This window comes from Dasypus novemcinctus, chromosome 8 (genome assembly GCF_030445035.2).
Source record: "Dasypus novemcinctus isolate mDasNov1 chromosome 8, mDasNov1.1.hap2, whole genome shotgun sequence".
NCBI lineage: Eukaryota > Metazoa > Chordata > Mammalia > Cingulata > Dasypodidae > Dasypus > Dasypus novemcinctus.
Window position 1 is genome coordinate 112,128,035 of NC_080680.1, and position 20,326 is coordinate 112,148,360.

The following is a 20,326-nucleotide window of genomic DNA, read 5'->3' on the forward strand; positions in this document are numbered from 1 at the left end:
ACAAATAAAATCAGAGAAGTAAAAGCCCTATAATGTTAAATTTGGAGATATTACTATAAGAACTTATGGTTTAATTTTTACTTTTGTTTCTGTCCACTGAAAAGGCCTAAAAACAGTGATATTCCAGGAGCAATGTTGTCTGAGGATCTATTCACTATTTTTGAAAGAATGCTTTTGCTGGAGGTTCTGGTAAGGGCTAATATGGGAGGGAAGAACTGGATGCTCTCGGCCCAGACTGTTTCAGCTGAGGAAATAATTCAGCGCCTCATTCCAGCAGGGGGGAATTTTAAATTTGTTGGGGGTACCTGCTGCGGGCCCTCTTTGTCACCCTTACAGCAGCTTCTGTAAAGGCTACATTGCTCACTAATGTTTGTGAAAGTGGACTCTTGGGCGAATGTGAAGGTGAGCTTGTAGCATATGTCTGGGTTGATGCAAGGTGGGAAGCTGGAGCTGAGACCAGACGGACTCGTGAGAATGCAAATCCCTGTAAATTAGTAGAAATTCCTGGGATAACTTCAGACTTTCAAAGGCTATAAAGGGAAGTGGATTTGCTCCAAAATTAGGGCATCTGCCTAACACATGGAGGTCCAAGGCTCAAACCCAGGGCCTCCTGACCTGTGTGATGAGCTGGCCCACATGCAGTGCTGATGCGCGCAAGGAGTGCCTTGCCACGCAGAGGTGTCCCCCACGTAGGGGAGCCCCATGCGCAAGGAGTTTGCACCATAAGGAGAGCCGCCCAGTGCGGAAAAAGTGCAGCCTGCCCAGGAATGGTGCCGTGCCACTGACACAAACAGACACAGAAGAACACACAGCGAATGGACACTGAGAGCAGACAACTGGGGGGGGGGGGGGGGGGGGGGGAGAAGGGCAGAGAAATAAATCTTAAAAAAAAAACCCCAAAAAACCAAAGGCTATAGAATTGGTGGGGGTCAAAGCTGAGATGACCAAGGGGATAAAAGAGGACCCAGCTGTTTGGGTTGTAGGAAATAGCACCACAGTATAGCTATGATATGAAGAAAGGATGGAAGTAGAATAACAAGGCCCGGAGGTGGAAAAATCTGGAAGGCCCAGGAAGGGTTGAGAGATCTCCTAGGCTGGATGGTGGGAGAAGGATCCTCTTCCTCTTTATGGGCCCTCTCCCAGCCTCTAGGACATTGCGACTCTTTTATAGCTCCACGAGGTGGACCACAACACAAGCACACATTCCCAGGGCCCAGTTGCATAAGGCAACTGTACATTTCAGATGAACTGTCTCTGCTTTCACAGGCAGCTCAGTGAGCTCTGGGACACCTGTTCCATCTTATACTTCTGTGTAGTGTGGGGCTCCTTTTTTCTATTCCTCTGTTTATAGAGGAATCTAATTTTACCAATATTTGGGGAAAAAAGACACATCAACCTGGCAAGGAAACTCTAGGTCCAGCAGAAACTTTTTCCTATTCTTTTTCCGACTTTTCAAAAATTTTGACACAGAGCCTCCAGAGATGGAAACTCACAGCAAAGATTGGACACCATCCAGGGGAACAAGTTGAGAAAGGCAGGGGCAGAAACTAAGGTTTATATCCGAAGCTCACAGATCTGCTATCTGGTAGGTAGTTCCAGGTGAAACCCTGATCATAGAAATTCATTGGCCATGGATTAGATTATAAGAGTGCAGGACACCTGCAAGAGGACAGAGTCCCTCCACTCTTATTCGATGGTTAATGTTCCTCTGAAATGTCTCTGGGCCTCCCGTCATGTTAGGGTCGATATGGAGAACAATGCTGGGCCTCTGAGAACCTCAGCTCAGGTGCTCGGTCACTGGGGCCAGAGGCCTAGCTGAGGGAGAACACGTGCTCCTGCAGTTCTGAGAATGTGTAGAAAACAGAGAATGAAAAATCAACTGAGCATGACATAGATCACCCTTCTTGAAATTTTCAAAGAAAGAAAAATAGAAAATACTTTCATCCACTTAAAAGTGGCCAACAGGGATGGATCACCGAGCTCTATTATTTAATTATAATTAAATCTAGTTCTCCATGAAAAGTGAAGGCCTGCAGCTTTCCTAGAGGCAGGAGAGTGAGTTTTGGGTCCCACCCACTGACTCTTGTCCCTCATGATCAATGTAGAGTCAAAAAGAGGAACAAAGGTGTAGCATTTAACGTAAGGTTTGGTCTACTCAACCCAAGCTCCCCTAGGTGAACCTTAATCTCACCTTTCCGTGAGGGCCCACATACACAATCTGAAGATCTTGGTTGCTAGAGCAGGGCCCTCTTAGAAAACAGCTCTCAGAGGGCAGGCTCAGAGGAAGGACTCAGATTCTGTTTCTGCCCATCCCTCTGAAGCTGGGCCATGGATCTTGCCTACTGGTGACAGTGTGAGCTAGAGGGGAGCCATTATTGGTTTTGGAGACAGAACTTCAGGGGGGCCTGAGTTTAGACAAGGTGTCAAACTTCCCAAAGGCTCAGCTCCTCCTCCGAGGTCACACCTGGCCTCCATACCTCACAGGGTTGTTGTGAGGATCACATGAGCTAATGTCTTTGAATGGCCTTACTATCTTGGCAGTTGATCATTCATCTTTTATACTGAGTTTGGAGCTTTCAGTCTCATCTCCCAAAAGTCTCCCCCACAGGACCATTCCAGATAGCCTCCTAAAATACCCCTTGGCAAGTAACTCATGTTCTCCGTTTCTCAAATTGGCGAGGTGGCCTGGTGGAACCAGCCTTTTCTGAAAAGGTGATTGATCTCTTTCCCCTCTTTCCTGTATCCCTCAACCTAGCATGGCTTATGCATTCCAGGATCTAGTGTGGCCTGGGGTTGACATTGGAGGGGAAATCCAGCGGGAAAGGAACGTGCAAGAATACCCTGTGGTGGGGAGTACCAGCAGCACTGCGAAGGTGGGGATGTGAGATTATGCTGTATGTTTTCCACCCTGCAAGCCTCCCCATCCCAGCTCTACTGATTTCAGCTTGTTGGTCTTATCTTCTGCAGCCACTTGGGCAAGCTCCCTATGAAAGGCAGTTTTTGGCAACAATTTTGTCAAGATTCCTGCTTGAGTCATGCAGTGTAGTGGCCATGGAAGCTGACATGCTGCTGCTTGGGGCACCTGTGGAAGATGCTACTGCCTTGAGTCCATGGTTCCCACTGTTTCCTTTGAACAGGTCTGACGATGCCTTCAGCCCCTCACTAGATCCTCAGAGGACCCACGACCAGCTCCTCCATATCGAAACCCACGTTCTAGACCATCTACTAACTTCCAGAACACTGGGTTCCATCTTTTCCATTTATCTTCCAGAGGCTTTACCTTTTTTTTCCTTTTTTGCCTCTTTTCCTGAGTACCTTATGGACACCCATCTTCCCTTTTCACTGCCTCCTGCTTTCTCACAGGGCCCCTACCTCCTCATTACTTCTCTTACCCCATCACTGTCTTTCATTTTGTGAAAATTTGGTTACAGAAGCAAAAAGTTTCTGAATATTGTTTGTTTGAAATCAAAGCCTTTCTTTCTATGTATAATGAGGTAGGGCATTTTAGAGTTCTAGTTGTTCAACCTACTACAGCGTATATTATCCCCCAATCATTTCTTTGTTGTGTCCCTTTACCTAGGAAATCAGCTGATGAATTACAAGAAATTGGTAGCAAAGGAAGTTGGGTGGCACCCAAAGGAAAGTTAGTACTAATCCAACAGACAGTGTAATTGTATGTTTTAGCCAAAACATGAGCAAATTGTAGACTAGTGTTGGACTCATACCAAGGAGTGACTAAGGCTGCAAAAAAACAGCATTACGGATAAAGACTGTGGAGGTATCATAGTTAATAGGTATTCAGTAACACCAATTTAAACCTTAAATTGGCAAAGAAGAAAGAACAAAGGAAAAGAGCACAGGCATGCAGATTCAAGCACGGCAATCTGTGGTTCTGGCCATCTTGCCTGATGGGTCTTGGGTGGGAGCTGTCCACTTCATGTGGTCATCAGCTTAGTCCGGATGGTCTCCGGTGGGAGGATTCTCTTCCTGTAGCTATCTGTTTCGGAATGGTTGCTGTGTTTGAGGCCTCAGTCAGGACAGTCTTCCAGAGATCTTAGTGGAGCTTATGTCTTTCTAATTGGGAGGCATGGATCCCCAGGGATCAACCCCTGGAGATTTACTGTTGTGTAAATTGTTAACAGTACTTGGTGAGGTCCTTCTCACTGAAGTTCAAAGGCAGTCTTTCCGTGATATCTGATCCAAGAGCTTAAAAAAATAAGGAAATTTTTGTTAAAATTATTGAAGAGTATACCAGAAGGGCAGAGAGTTAACAGACTATTTTGGTGACTCAAAAAGAAAAAAACACTATCTGGGCATAAAATAAGTTGGCATTTTATGGAAAGGAAACCCTAATTTTACTCTTTTTATGTATCGTCTATATAACAATTTTCAATAAAAGCCTTTTTCTGCAAATAAATCCACTAACATGGAATATAACCTTAGATTTGTCTTTTTAACATTCGTAAAATTAAAAATTAATATATTTCCCTACTTGAATATGTAGACATACATAAATATATAAATATATAAGTATGAATCTTTTAATTATAATTTTATGATATAATTTATCTTAGCATATTAATTAAAACAAATATACAGATTACATTGAATTATCATTTTAATAAACTAACAATTCCTTAAGAAACAGACAAATCATGCTCATCATCTTGCATACACATTCACATTTTTCTATACTTATTATTAAGTGCTGTCAATCACTTATTAATTACCATTTTTAGTCAGGGTAAATAATTTTTGTTCTATCTAGACACAGAGAAAACTAGAAGGCAAGAAACTGAGGACTGCCTAGGTACTCTTTTATAAAAAAATGTGCCTTTTATATAAAAGAGGCAGAATAAATACATATATCACATTATCCAAAGGCATTTACACATTCTATTAATCTATAGCTCTTCTATAATATACATAAGGATAAATTAAAACTGGTTTTTGTATCATTTTTACTTAGAAATTGTCCAGATATCCAAAAATTGTTTAATTGAGTAGTTCAGGTTTTTCAAAGGTCTTCAAAATTTAACCATCTGAAAATTATAATTTTAGCTAAAATATTAAGTCCTTAATGATTTGTAGTAGTGTGATAATTTTATAAGGTCAACACTCAATTTAAAAGATACCTGTCCTTTGAGTTTCATTTTAAAACAATTTTATATTTTATAATTTTAAAAGATTATTCCAACAGTGATCCTTTTCTTGTTCCCTGCTATGAATACAGAGAATTTTGGAAGCTTAAATCTTGAGAATTTTAACTAAGATCTTATACAAACTAGAATATTGTGTTAGCATTATATAATATAATAATATATATATATTATATAATCAGGGACACACAGACATCAAGTTGTCTACGATAAATGTGACAAACTCTTTTCACTTGTCAAAAATTTACCTATCAGGAAATATTAGAGGACATTTACAAATAAATACTTTTGTTTAACTTACACTGTTTATGTTGTGCTTTGTAAAGTTTATATTTTATAAACCTCATATTCATGAGACAAGTTATAAGTAATTTTTTTTTTAATGGTAAAAGAACTTTATTTTAGTAAAAATGTCCTCTTTTAAGCTGGCTTCTCCCCACCCCCACCACTAGGAAGCAGCTTTATCCCCACAAAGCCATCCATCTATTTAGACACACTCTTCTTAGGCAACTTTAACTTCTTCCACAGTCGTAACATCACTCTGTATTTTTCCTTTTCAGTTTTCTCTTCAAACACTTTTTTCAGGACAATTCTCATCACTGTCTCTGTTTCTGCTTCTTTATCCTCTCCAATGAGGAGATCTAACGTATCTCCCACTTTCACCGTTCTGCTTTTCTTCCATAATTTTTCCCCATTCAGCCTGAGTTCACCTTTGTAGAATGCATCTTCCATTTTGTTTCTTCCAACATCAGCCCAGACTTCAGGATAATATCATACTGAAAAGACTGCACAACCCTTTCTAGGTCTTTATAGCCTTTGACCACACTGGGATCATCCTGGGATCATCCTCAGGCTCCTCTTCTTTCTCACTCATCTCATCATGATCCCTCTTTTCATCAGAGTCATCTTCATCTTCTACCTTGTGTAGAGTCTTTTTAGTGGATTTTTGAGAGCTCATCTTGCTTTTGAGTCTTAAGGAAAATGGAAAACATATTCTGGAGATATTGAAAGCCCTGGGAATCTCAGTGAGAAAATATTATGGAAAAGTGTTTTATAATTGGATGCATTTTACCTGGTAGGTGAAAAATAAAAGTATTGATTCCAGGAAGCACAGGGTTTGTATGAAGAAGGTATTCCTTGGAGTACTCCCCAGAGTCCAATCCAGGCATCTGGCTTTCTTAAAACACCTGCAGGCAACCTGACACTAGTCATAGCCATGGTGCATATAACCTGCAGGTTAGGGAAACTGACCCCTCTCCCACTCCCAGCGGCTGCACCGACCGCCAGCCTCTGGGCCGCTATAAGTAATCTTAAAATCATATTTAAAAGGTCTCATCTTGAAAGTAAGGCTTTTTTCTTTTCTCTTAACAGTATTAGTGAAGGCTATTACTTAAATACATTTGTCTTCATCTTTTAGTGCAAAAGGAACAGTTTATTAACTATTTTATTTTTCTTAGACATTTTTGACTACCTTTATTTTTTTTCTGATCAATGAATTCTTAAAACTTTAAGAATTCTAACCTAAGAGAAGCTTAGAACAACAAAAGTGAGGTAGCTTTAGGCAAGTATGAAATTATCAACATAAAAGGTTATCTTTGCTCTTTAAGGAGAAGGGAGTAAGTTCAGATGCAGGAAAACCTTTTTACATATACACATATGCACAAAAGAGGAGTCCCTGCAGCTAGTTTAAACACTAACTCAAGCCCTTGACAGTTTTATCGTACCATACAATTAAAAGGCAGTGCTTTTTAGTCCCCAGAATGAAAATGGAGGGAAAATCTCCTACATTAAACAAAGTGATCTCTTTTAGACAGACCAGATACACAATGTCCTCTTGAGGGTTCCTTTTGCCTCAGGCACGTCTCAAATGAAGCTTCTTGTCTTGTCAAAGTGCCCCATGTGGCCACCTTAATTCTAGTTTATTCTCAGTGAAGTTAGGCCAGGAGGTAGCACAAGCTTATTAGCAGACAAGTCCCTGAGAATTTGCCTGACTGTTGAGAGCAAAGATAAAATATTACTTGTGTTTTGAGCCCTGGACTGCAAGGTTAAGCTGCTTCCACTTGCTGACTTGAGAAATTGGCCGCCTTCTGGCACTTGGAATGTGTGGAGAGAAATTTCCCAAAGCCAATTCTCATACACAGAGAAATTGGGGAAAGTTCTCATAGGCAAGCGAAAGGTAGTGGATAACAGAAGACAGGACATGGTGTTACAAGCCACATTTCACCAGGGAACACCAGAGACTGATCAGAAACAAAGATTCCAGGATACAAATAATAAACCTGATACAGAAGGGACAAAGAGAGAATCAAAGTCCAAATTCAGTGGCCAACCATACAATCAAAGACAGGGAGACCTTGAAAATCTTGAATCTCAAGGAGTGTCCGATATGCATGTTATTACTGAGTCAGAGAGTCCAGTTCTTGTCAGTAAGGGTGGCTGCCAAATTTCAATAGAATCTCCACCTGTCCTCATTGAACCAGCCTCAGACTACCAGGGGCAAACCTGTAGTCAGGCAAAGTCAGGGTTTTTGGTTTGCTGCTGGCGAGGGAGTCCAACAGAGGGAGCATGGTACTTAGCATGAGCAGAAAACAATGCACTTGTAACCTAGCAAACACCTTAGGGTAGACATGCAGTTTCTGTAGAAAAGCATGTAATCCTGTCTGGTTTAATACTAATTAGACCTTTTACTTCTTCATAAAGAAAAGTGTGTGATGTCCACATGTAATGCTTGACTCATTTGCCTATCCTTATCACCATGAGCCTTAGAGGCACCAGGCATGTATGTATCTTGATGTTAACCAGAGCGGAATGCTAGAGAAACTCCCCAATCCCTTCTCAGAGATGTCAGCTCCATGATTAACTTTCCATCCTGCACAAAAGCTGTAAGAAAACTCAACAAGGAGGCAGATTTGAGACTGGTTAGATCTTCTGTCCTCCAGCCCATGAAACCACTTTTCCTTCTTAGCCTAGTTCCGTGATCTGTCTCTTCTGCTGTGCCGAGCACCGAGCCTGTGGACCATTCCAGTTATCTTTGAATTTGGCAACCAAGATGGGACCAGCGTCCTCATGAGAATGACGACCCTAAGGTAAGATGGTCATGGGCTCCAGCTCTGCGGCCACCAGTGTATTTTACTCTGAGAGTGGAAATGGGACTCGCTTGCCCTGGGTGTCTAAAATCCCTAAATGTGGCAGGCTACAAAGGAAAACAGGTTCTGCTCTGTGTGTTGTGAAAGTTGTCTTTCTTCTCAGCAGCACAAGAGCCCCTGCCAAAGATGGAAGCGGCAATTTGTTGTTCTAGGTTTCTGGGCTTGGAATAAGAAAGGAAGTAGCCCTGGTGTAAAGAGAGGTTGCTGAGACTGGTTACTTAGGCTTTTTACTTGGAAGTAAAGGGAAAGAATGACCCCCTAGGTTGCCTTATTAAGCACTGGGAACAATTTGAGTGTGAACCTATGGCTAAAAAGGGAATGGTCTGTCTTTTTAAGGAAGTCTGGCCTCTGTGCATTAGAAGATTTAGAAGATGAGCAGAAATTGCTAGTGCAAGAGTCCTTAGAGTACAATACTATTCTGCAACTGGATCTATTCTGTAGAAGATTGAGTAAATGGGATGAAATTCCTATATTCAACGTTTTATGGAGTTAGCCCATAGCTGTCAATCAAGTAGTAGAAGACATTCACCCGACAGTGCCTAATCCATATACACTTCTTGTCAATATTTCCGATGTTTACGCTTGGTGAAATGCTTTTTATTGCCTACATCTAGAGAAGGAATCACAAAGACCTTTTGCTTTTAAATGGGAAGATCCTGACACTGGAATAAAACAACATTGTTGGACTGTGTTGCCACAGAGATTTAAAATGCCCCAACTCTTTTTGGACAGGCACAGTCCAAGGACTTACTTATATGGAGTGCAACTCCAAGAAGGACTTTTCCTTGAATATGTTGATGATATAATCATAGCTACCAAGACCCAAGAAGTCTCAAGTCAAAAAGCAATAATAAAGCTAAAAGGGCTGGCAGAGAAAGGATATGGATTATCTGAAAAGAAAGCCGAAATAGCGTTACCATTTTTTTAAAGATTTATTTTTTATTTATTTCTCTCCCCTTTCCCCCTATTACCCCCATTTTCTGCGCTCTGTGTCCGTTCACTGTGCGTTCTTCTGTGTCTGCTTGTATTCTTGTCAGCGGCACTGGGTATCTGTGTCTCTTTTTGTTGTGTCATCTTGCTGTGTCAGCTCTCTGTGTGTGTGGCACCACTCCTGGGCAGGCTGTACTTTTTTCACGCGGGGCAGCTCTCTTTATGGGGTGCACTCCTTGCACGTGGGGCTCCCCTATGTAGGGGACACCCCTGCATGGCACGGCACACCTTGTGCACATCAGTACTGCGTGTGGGCCAGCTCACCACATGGGTCAGGAGGCCCTGGGTTTGAACCCTGGACCTCCCATGTGGTACATGGATGCTCTGTCTGTTGAGCCAAATTGACTTCCCCCAAATAGCTTTAAATGTTAAATACCTTGGGTTCAAACTATTGAAGGACAATGAGCCCTGCTGCCCAGCAGAAAAGAGACTTTATGACAAGTACCAGAACCCAGAAACAGAAAAGAACTTAGAGGATTTTTAGACATGGCTGGTCATTGCAGGCTCTGAATACCAAAGTTTGGGCATATTGCCAAACCTCTGTATAAAGCCTTCAAGGGGAAAGAAGAAAAAGATCCTTTAGAATGGACTCCAGAATGCTCTCTAGCATTTCAAAGACTTAAGGATGAACTCCTCTCAGCCCCAGTCCTAGATCTCCCTAACTTAATGAAAGAGTTTGAATTGTTTGTGCATGAACAGCAAGACTTTGCACTAGGAATAATAGTACAAGACTTTGGAGGAAAACTCCCGCCGGTGGCATGCTTATCAAAGCACCTTGAGTTGGTCCCACAGGCAGGCCAGCCTGTTTCAAGCAGTGGCTGCTATCTGTGATCTTCTCCAGGAAGGGGCAAAGTTCATGTTGGGCTCTCCCACCCAGTCCTCTTCCCACATTATGTTCTTACATATTAGGACAAAAAGAGGTCAATGGTTAACCATGGGTCATTTGAGCAAATATCAAGCCATTTTACTGAACAACCCAAATGTCACACTGAAAACGATAGATAAACTCAATCTGGCCACTTTACTATCTGAGGTTAATGAGAGACCAGAATGGAAAACTCCCAAATGCAATTGTGTATAGCTCGAGGAGGTACACTCTAGCCACCCAGGATTGACTCATGTCCCACTATCAGATCCAGACCTAGAATTATTTACCAATGGGAGTAGTTACATGGACCATGGAAAATGCAGGGCAGGCTACTGTAGTTACTCTCACTAAAATACTAGAAGCAGAACCTTTACCTGCAGGAATTTCAGCAGAAAGGACCAAATTAATTGAACTCATAAGGGCTCTGCAATTAAGTGCAGGACAAAAGGCAAAAATATATATACTGACTTCTTTTGCCATACTTCATGCCCCTGATGCTATTTGGAAAGAGTGTGCTCTGTTAACTACTGCCAACAAAAACATTAAGCATGTAGATTTAATCCTGCAACTGTCAATCTACTAATAGCAAAGAAGCTAGAGGCTTCTTTATAGCAAGCAGATAAAGCAGGGAAGGAAGCAGCCAAAAGGGAAACCTCCATGACAATTGTCACCCTGTTCTATCCAAAATATCCACTGTTACCTGAATGAAGACCCAAGCTTGAAAGATTTAGGAAACCTCAGTATTCAGAAAAAGACTTAGCAAGAGCAAAAGAATTGGGATGTACAAGCCTAACTGAACAGGGATGGTTACACAATGAAAATGAACACAGTGATATGAGTAAAATTCTTGTCCCAGAGAACCTCCTTAAACCCATCATAATACACTTTCACCACACATTATGGATGAGACATGCTCAACCACTTTCTAGTGGGACATAGCCTATGCCAAACCCTTCAAGTTGTAATTGATCAACGTGTAACATGTATTTGGGTCAATCCCCAGCCCCACCCCAAAATACCTGCCTTAACAAAAGGAGTGTGTAGCAGTTTGATATAGATATGGATTCCAAAAATAGATATTGTATTACTTTTGTAATCTGGTCTGTACCTGGGTGTGATTAAGTTATGATTAGGGCTTTGATTGGGCCACATCATTAGGGCGTTGAGTCCCCACCCCTTGGTAGATGGGGACTCACAGATAAAAGGCATGGCAAAGGACAGAGTTGAGGGTTTTTGAAGTTGGAGTTTTGATGTTGGGGTTTGATGCTGAAGCCTTAAGCTGGAGCCCTGGGAAGTAAGCTACAGAGGAAAGAGAAGCCAGTTTCAGGAAGAGAGGAACCCTGAGCCCAGGAAGAAGCAAGCCCTCAGAAGAAAGGAACCTTGAACCCAGAGAGAAGCAAGCCCCTGGAAGGGAGGAACCCAGGAAGCCTGAACCCTCGCAGACGCCAGCAGCAATCTTGCTCCAACACGTAAAGGTAGACTTTGATGAGGGAAATAACTTACGCTTTATAGCCTAGTATCTGTAAGCTCCTACCCCAAATAAATACCCTTTATAAAAACCAACCAATTTCTGGTATTTTGCCTCAGCACTCCTTTGGCTGTCTAATACAGAATGCAATATTGAAGGTTAGGTGGAGAAGACTGGCAAGTCGATTTTACTGTGATGCCTAAAGCCCCCTGAAATTTCAGATATCTGTTAGTATTTATTGACACTTTCACTGGATGGGTAGAAGCTTTCCTGTGTCAAACTGAGAAAACCCATGAAATTGTTAAATGTTTGCTAAAAGAAATTATTCCTAGGTTTGGACTCACTCCATCCAAAGTGACAAGGGCACTGCCTTTGCTCTAAAGTAGTCAGGGATGTTTCAGGTTTACCGGGTATTGATTGGCGACTACACTCTTTTTATAGACCTCAATCCACAGGAAAGACAGAGCGAGTGAACTGAATGTAAAAGGAAGATCTAGCAAAAATCTGCCTAGAAATACAATTGAGATAAAACCCTAACCATTATGCTCCTGATGATAAGAGTAGCACCCTAGAGCAGGCGAGTCTTAAGCCCTTATGAAAAGATATATGGAAGGCTGTTTCTCAAATTTCTCAAGGTGGAATAAGCTGGCAATATGCATTCTAGTTCTGAATTAGCCACCATTCAACCCTTAGTTGGTGCCCTAACTGAAATCAATAACTATACTTTCAGTTATCTTAAATTCCCTACAGATACTCCTTTACATAATGATCAGCCTAGAGATTGGGTATGGCTATGTACATGGAAAAACCATCATTCCCAAGTCCCAAATGGGTAGAACCAAACCTGGTATTGTCACACACTCTTAAGTTACAGGGCATCAAACCATGGATACATCATACTAGACTCAAGCTGTACAGTGGCTCTCTGCTACTCAATTGAAAAGCAGCCCATTGCCATTGACCCACCCAAAGATCCAGAACATGAGTGTACTTGTGAACTTCTCAATGGACTCAAATAATTGTTTAAAAGAAAAAGGCTTCAAGAATAATGGGTGATTGTTGTATTTGTTGCTAATTACCCCTTTCTTCATTTTTCTATGATTGTAGATCCTGGTTAGTTTAAAAATTTTTAATCATTTAGGATTAACTCATAATTGAATCCTATTAACATGATAATCCAATACAACAGTTTGAATTTGGTGAATCCCAAAAAAGAGAAAGATTATGTTTTTAAACTAATTCATTCCTGTGTGTGTGAGATGCTTTTGATTGGACTGCATCAATGTGGTGTGACTGGGGTTGAGTGTCCTCCCTCTTACTGGAGTTGATATAAATGGAGACAGAGACAGACACACAGGAAAAGGGAGCTCTGCCATTTTTGACCCTGAAATGTGCAAAGAGGACTTGAGGGTTGCTAACAGCCAAAGCTTAAGCACAAAGTCCCCAAGAGGCTGGGCCCATGGAAGAGCTCAAGGCTGAGGAGATGAGCCCTATGCCTGAGAGCCCACAGCTGAGCTCTGGGAGATGGTAGGTTCTAGAGAGGAAGGCAGGGCCCTTGGCACAAATCAGCAGCCATCTTCACCATGTGACAAGACACCAAAATCAGCAGTAGTTGACTGTGGTCAGAAAGCATCTCTGCTGATGCCTTGATATGGACATTTCACCCTAATAAATTTCCTATTATAAAAGCCATCCCATTTCTGGTACACTGCCTTGACAGCCCTGTGGCAAACTAAGACACCCAACTCTTTCTTATGCCCTCTCTCCTGTCCTTAACTATAAATCCACAAGATAATAACTTTTTCCCCCCAATGGGCTCATTCTTATGCTAACTCTATAAATCAGTCTAATTGTTAGCTCTGTGGACAGCTGCCAACTTCAAGTGTTTCTGATTGCCCTGGTGGGTATCTCCCTTATAAGGTACTGATTGGCAAACTTTAAAATCTTTTATAAAAGAGATGCAAAAAATGACCAGGGGCATTACATACCATAGACATAACCGGAGCCAAACCCGACTATTGGCCAGTAAATTCAACAAAATCTGGCCATCAACTCTGAGTCTCAGATAATGTTACCACTTGAACTGCTGTGCAATATTCCTCTCAGTTAGATGATCATACTGAAAAATTTAGCCATAAGAGAAAAGGGCAGACATTTCCAACTTTGGGATGAAGTAGTTTGGTTCATCCCAGGCTATGGAAAATTTAAGTAAAAAAAAAACAACACACCTATGTTAGGAACAGCACAACCACTCCCAGCAACACAATCCTTTCCTTAGTCATAAATTAGGACACTCACTGCCTGAAAACTGCCACCAAACAATTACCTTACAGACAAGTAATTGGTTTGAAACTGATTGGGAAAATAGACCAGGAATTTACTGGGTACCCCAAATGGCACACAATAGATTTTTGGAACAAGTCTGTGGCCATGGCTACATCCAGGCTAGTTAAGAAGATGTACCTTAGAGTTACCATTGGCCCAAGAAACTGTTCATACTACCCTTCCATCTATTGCAACTAACTTACCTCTACTACAAGCTAGGTGGACTTGCTCCATCTTCCATTGGTACGATCACCTAGCAGCAAATTTTTCCCTCTATAGGAATTGAAGATGTAATTACCAGAATAGAAGCTCTAAATAATTTTCTTTCTCAAGCCTTAAACGATAATCAATAATACAAAAATGACTCTGATGCACAAGGCTGTTCTCCAAAATTGAATGGCATTTGATATCCTGACTGCTCCTCAAGGAGGAATATACGCTATAGTAAAAACCGAGTGCTGCGCTTACATTCCTGGTGAATCTAATGCTATTTCTGCTCTTTTACTCTTCTACTCTTTTATCTCATATGAATAAACACTTCAAGTTTTGTCAACCCCATCCACTCCATTCAATTCTTTGATTTATTCAGTTGGCTTCCATATGGTGTTGGATTCTGGCTGTGCACTGTTCTCCAGGCCGGCTCCACGATTATTCTGCTAAGAGAAGCATTGAAATTCTCAAATGTACTATCTCCTTATGTAGTTACATAGCAATGTGATTAGTTTTTAAAACATTTTCTTCATCCAAAGTTACTTCCAAAACTCACCTAAATCTCTCGAACCACAATCAATATTATTTACACACCATGGGTCAATGTTTCTGCCAAGAAATTCCATAATTGCTACGCTCCATCTCAGCAGGAAGTCACCAGATAGGATGACGACTGGATCCCAAAAGTTGATTTCATGGCTGGAAGTAGACACATAACCAGGGGGAATTTGTAGCATGAGCAGAATAAAATGTACTTGTAACCTAGCAAACACTTTAGGGTAGACATAAAATTTCTGTAGAAAAGCACGTAGTCCTGTCTAATTTAATATTATCCAGACCTTTTACTTTTTCTATGTAAAGAGAAATGGTGTACATATGTAATACTTCACTTATTCTGTTACCCTTATCTTGTGAGCTTTAGAGGCACCAGGCACATACTATGTATCCTGATGTTAACCAGAGTAGACCACTAGAGAAACTCCCAACCCATACCTAGATATGTCGATTTCATGATTAACTGTCTTTGTTTCAAACATGTATAAAAGCTTCAAGAAAACCCCTCAGTGAGGAGGCAGATTTGAGTTTGGTTAATCTCCTGTCCCCTACTGGCTGATAAAGCCACTTTTCTTTCTAGCCTAGTTTGCTGTGTCTGTCTGAGCCCATGAACCATTCCAGTCTTTTTCAGGGCATGTCACCAAAAAAGCAAGTTATTACAGGATTTTGGGGATGGATGGAGTTTAGGTGAAATTTTGAGGAAAAGCTTTTGACAGGTTCAAAGTTAAGATAAACTGTGTGTGAGGGGCAACATCAGGCCTGGATGGCTAAGTGCCCACAGGGTCTCCTTTCCTTAGAAACTATAAGGTTTAGATGTGGAATATTCTGTCCCAAAACCATGAAAAATCTGAATCTCTGCACCTGGGTTGGAGCCAAGGCTTTTTCTCTCTGTCAAAGTGACGTAGATCTTGTAGGGAAGAGTGCGCTATTTGTTCCTACTGGAACAATTTCAAAAGCAAAGTTTCTGAAAAACTTTGATTTTAAAGAAAAAGATTTCTTCAGTAAGAAAGTAGTCATGCTACTGAGTCGCTAGGACACTTGACAGTTGCAGAGTTTCCTTGTGAGAAACACAATTATCTCTTAACTTTGAACTGCCTCCATCTGTGCCTGTTTCCCCATTCTGATGAGTGCAGGGCAGATTTTCATTTTCTCAGGCCAAACTAATTTTCATGTTCTCAACATGTAACTCAGTCTGCTCTTTTACCAGCCAGAAAGAAGCTGAAGGCACATAGGACCTTTTCTGGAAGTGATTCATCTCTTTCCCTTCATTCCTGTTTCTCCCTTCCTAGCATAGAGACATTCAATTCCATGGCTCCAGTGCAGCCTGGGGTTGTTATGGGAGGAGGAATCCATAAGAAACAGTGTAGTAGGTTGAATTATGTACCCCACAAACACACATGCTTAATCTTAATCTTTGTCCCTGTAATTAGGACCTCTTGGAGATATTTTTACTTAAGGTGTGAACCAACTGAAATGAGGTGATTCTTAATCTGGATTATTGGAGGCTTTAAAAGGTAACCTGGAAGGCACAGGAACAAGAAGGGAGAGCATATCACCATCTGATGAGGGGCAGAAATGCAAAGGAATCCCAAGGTCTGCCGGCAGCCACCACCAGAATGCTGCAGATTTTTGGGAGAAAGCAAGACTTGCTGATATCTTCTCATCTCAAAGCTGTGAGTGCATAAATTCCTGTTAAGCTCAAACCAATTTGTGGTATTTGTCATAGCAGCTCAGGCAAACTAAGAAACACAATGTGAAAGAAAAGAAAGCCTTGGGGTGAAAGAGAAAAGGAGTATAAAGCCATCCATGTGGGAAAATGGGAAATGGGAAGGGGCAGTATGGTTGCCTCAGGGCCCCTACCCCTGCCAGATCCTCTTCTACCTCTTCTGTTCCTAGCTGCAGCTTGTACTTCCTGTTCTCTTGAAGCCACCTGATTGGTTCCCTGATAAGTGCAGCTTTTTTATTTTTAAGGATTTATTTTTTATTTATTTCTTTCCCCTTCCCTCACACCCCCAGTTGTCTGCTCTCTGTGTCCATTCTTTGTGTGCTCTTCTGTGACCGCTTCTATCCTTATCAGTGGCACTGGGAATCCATGTTTCTTTTTGTTGCATCATCTTGTTGTGTCAGCTCTCCATGTGTGTGGCGCCATTCTTGGGCAGGCTGCATTTTCTTTCGTGCTGGGTGGCTCTCCTTATGGGGCGCACTCCTTGCACATGGGGCTCCCCTACATGGGGGACACCCCTGTGTGGCAGGGCACTCCTTGCACGCATCAGCACTGCGCATGGGCCAGCCCCACACAGGTCAAGGAGGCCCGGGGTTTGAACCTTGGACCTCCCATGTGGTAGGCAGACGCCCTATCCATTGGGCCAAGTCTGCTTGCCTAAGTGCAGCTTTTGACAACTCTAGGGTCAGTGCTGGGAGGGGTGTGAAGCATGACTGGAAGCTTTCCTTCTGCTTTTGGGAGGTCTGTGAAAGAAAGAAGCTGCTCCCTCTGTGTCTCCTTTGTGTCAGCTCACTGTGCCTGTCTGCCACGCCAGCTTGCCTTCTCCAGGAGGCACGGAGAACCCAATCCAGGACCTCCCGTGTGGTAGGTGGAGGCCCAATTGCTTGAGCAGTAACTGCTTCTCCAAGATCCACTTTTAAGTTCTCATTTTTCAGTCTCAAAATGGGCACCAGATCCTTTTTGTCCCAGGAGCCCACAATCTTAATGGATCACCTTCTTTCTCTATCATTTATCATTTCTTTTCTTTCATAAGACCACACTTAGATCCTGTACCCTCTTTCCCAACCAGATCACAATGTGTTTCTGGAACCCTCCTCTCCTCAGCTGACTCTCCCTCCTCTTTGTCAGGATGTCATCCCTCACCTCTCACCAACCTCCCTTTCACTCCATGAATCCCACTGATTTATTTGCTCATTACCTTTCACCACCAACTGTCTCTACCCAACTTAACCCATTGCAACTTTCTCCTGGTGGGAGGTATGTGATGACTAGGCTAATTTGTCAGCTTGGGCAGGCAATGGTGCCCAGTTTTTGGTCAAGCAAGCACTGAGCTAATTGTAATACAAGGGCATTTCATGGACTTTAATCATCAGTAAGTTGATTGCACAGAGGGCAGGTTACATCTACAATGAACTGAGGAGATTGCTGTCAGCAATGAAGTGACAACACATCCAATTGGTCGAAGGCCTTAAAAGGAGAAGTGATTTCAGCATCCAGAGAGAGAATTCCCAACTCTAGTTTGGACAGCCAGAATCTCTGGAGGAATTCATCAAGGTCCTTCTTTGGAGTCCCTGGTTAGCATTCTGCCCTATGGAATTTGGAATTGTGTATCCCCACAGTTGTGTGAGTCAATTTTGTAAAATCTCATACTATTTACAGATATCTCCTGTTGGTTCTGTTACTCCAGAGAACCCTGACTAATGCAAGGCATCTGTTGAGAACTTGCTTCTCCTTACCTTCTTATACTGTGATTCCAGCAAGAGCTTTCTTCTCTCCATCAGGTTTCTGTCTCTGGGGACACTCTCCATCTAGACATGTGGAAGTGGATAAACTCTCTTTCCTCAGTCCTGTTGTCCAGAAGAGCTCCTGGAGATAGAAGTCACAAAGAACATGGATCTCCAGATTTGGGATCATTGCTAAAACAGCCAAGGGTGCACTACCAACTCAATTCTTCTGTGACTATCTTAACACCACTTGACTGTTTAGCATTACTCCAAAGCCCTCCCGCCCTTCTGGAGATCTGAAGGCAAACCAGGGTGATGGCATAGTCCTTAGGAGTCTCCAGATCCCCCAGCCTTGCTGGACGTAGCAGTGGCAATGGAGCTAGCTTGTCTGGGGTCTCCCCTCTCTGTCCAGTGGATCCCTAATGATGGCTGTTCTTTGATGGCCGTTTCCCACTAGCCTCCTGTTCTCTTTATTCATCCTCTAATGCCTTCCCCCCATCCAAATGCAGGCAAGGAATCCCCACTTCTTTCTCAGCCCCAGCCCCAGCCCTTGCCCCTATACCCCTACCTTCGGATCTCACCCCCTCCACCCTTGGGGGTAAGTCCCAGAAGGAAGGGGCTCACCAAAGAAGGGCAGTAACTTCTTTAAGCTGAGTTTCTACTTTAGGATTATGATGGTGGAGAATGAATTTAGGAATTCCTTCAAAGGTTAAATAGCCCAGGGAGAAAGTCAAGGCCAAGGAACCCCTAGCTCTTGAGAGGCCTGGGCCTGCAGAAGCCCTGTGTCCCTAAGCTTTAGGCCCTGAGGAGAAGCCAGAGAAAGAATGTAGCTCCAAAGAATGAAGGACCTTATGAGATCCCGAGCACATGTGCATCAAGGAGGGCAGGCAGGACTGGGGACTCACCAAGCCAAAGCGTCACCTTCCCCAACGGGGGGCTTAGCTGATACCAAGTGAACAAGACCCCTGAGCTCCAGCCCCAGACTAAATCGACTCAGGGAAAAAGGATGAGAGGTTTCGGTGGCTGTGTTCCAGGAAAAAGGGCTAAGGGCAAGAAGGTCACTTGTGAAAAAAATGAAATCAACTATGCCTGGTCTAGTTCCAGTGAGTCATCGTGCCAAGCACTTGGGAAAGCACATCAGTAAGGAAAACAGAGAAAGCTCCCTGCCCTGGCAGAGCTTAAATCATGGCTGCTTTAGTCAGCTCCCTCTCCTCCTGCTCAAAACTCTATCAGGCCTTCTTCTCTTGCATCATTCCTTTACCTTTTACACCCCGGCAGCAGATGTGCTGTACTGTCACTAGCAAGAGGCACTGTAAACCTTCAGATGGAAACGTTTCATCATGGAATCCTCAGACCGCCTTGTACCCCACCCGTAGTTCCTCTTTCCTTACTGCTCCGTGAAAGAGGGGTCTCCTTCACCTGGCCCAAGGAAGGATCAGTGCCCTCACTTCCCCCATCACAACTCTTGCTACATTCGGTGGGGACTTCAGTGTTACTTATCTATCTTCCCTGAGGACAGGGACTTACCTCACTCATTGCTTGAAGGCCTGGTATGTGGCATCTAGTTAACGGTCAACAACGGCTCTAGAACCAAGGAGCTTTGGGGAATCTTGCAGGGAGAAGCCCCGCCCAATAGAACACGGGGGTGGAGCGACACCCAAGGGGCGGGGCCTCTTTCAGGGGCCGGGCTACAGCCAAGGGTGGGGCCTCTGTCCAGGGCGGGGAGGGTGGAGTTCCTCTTCCGGGGGTGGGGCGGGGCGGGGAGTGGGGTGGTCACAGCTCAGCACCCAGGGGCTTCCACCTCCCAGGTTCTGGTGGAGCTTTCCCGGGGCCTGAGGGCCTTTCTCGCTTCCTCGGCTGCCAGTGGGGCCAGGTCCCCCAAGCCTGGTTGGCGCCTCCGAAGGTGCTGAGAGGCCTGGGCACGGAACTGGCCCAGGGGAGCCAGGCCCGCCTTCTCTGTTTGAATTCGAAGAGCGTCCTTACATCGTCATCACCGTCATCAGCAACCCTGGCTGCCGTTTGCGGAGACTGAACCCTGCCCGGGCTGCCGGGCTCTGGGCACGGCCTCTTCGCTCAAGTCTCACCTCTTCCACGGCGCTGGAACAATGCAGTGGAGCCTAATCAGGTTGCCGCTAGAAATAGAAAGGAACCCGTGCCT

The 20,326-nt window shown here is 43.3% G+C and overlaps 1 long non-coding RNA gene and 1 pseudogene across 2 annotated transcripts; both read right to left on the reverse strand.

The window, feature by feature from the left end:
- Positions 1–859: 859 nt before the first annotated feature.
- LOC131279521 (uncharacterized) lies at positions 860–18,306 on the reverse strand. Of its 2 annotated transcripts, none has more exons than XR_009186935.2 (3): positions 18,181–18,306; positions 14,723–14,865; positions 860–4,206 (listed from the first exon to the last, which is right to left on the reverse strand). It is a non-coding gene; the product is annotated as an uncharacterized lncRNA (long non-coding RNA). The 2 variants fall into 2 exon arrangements; XR_009186937.1 differs by lacking the exon at positions 860–4,206 and adding an exon at positions 14,520–14,609.
- Positions 5,537–6,391, reverse strand: LOC101417570 (mitochondrial transcription rescue factor 1 pseudogene; annotated as a pseudogene).
- Positions 18,307–20,326: the final 2,020 nt, after the last annotated feature.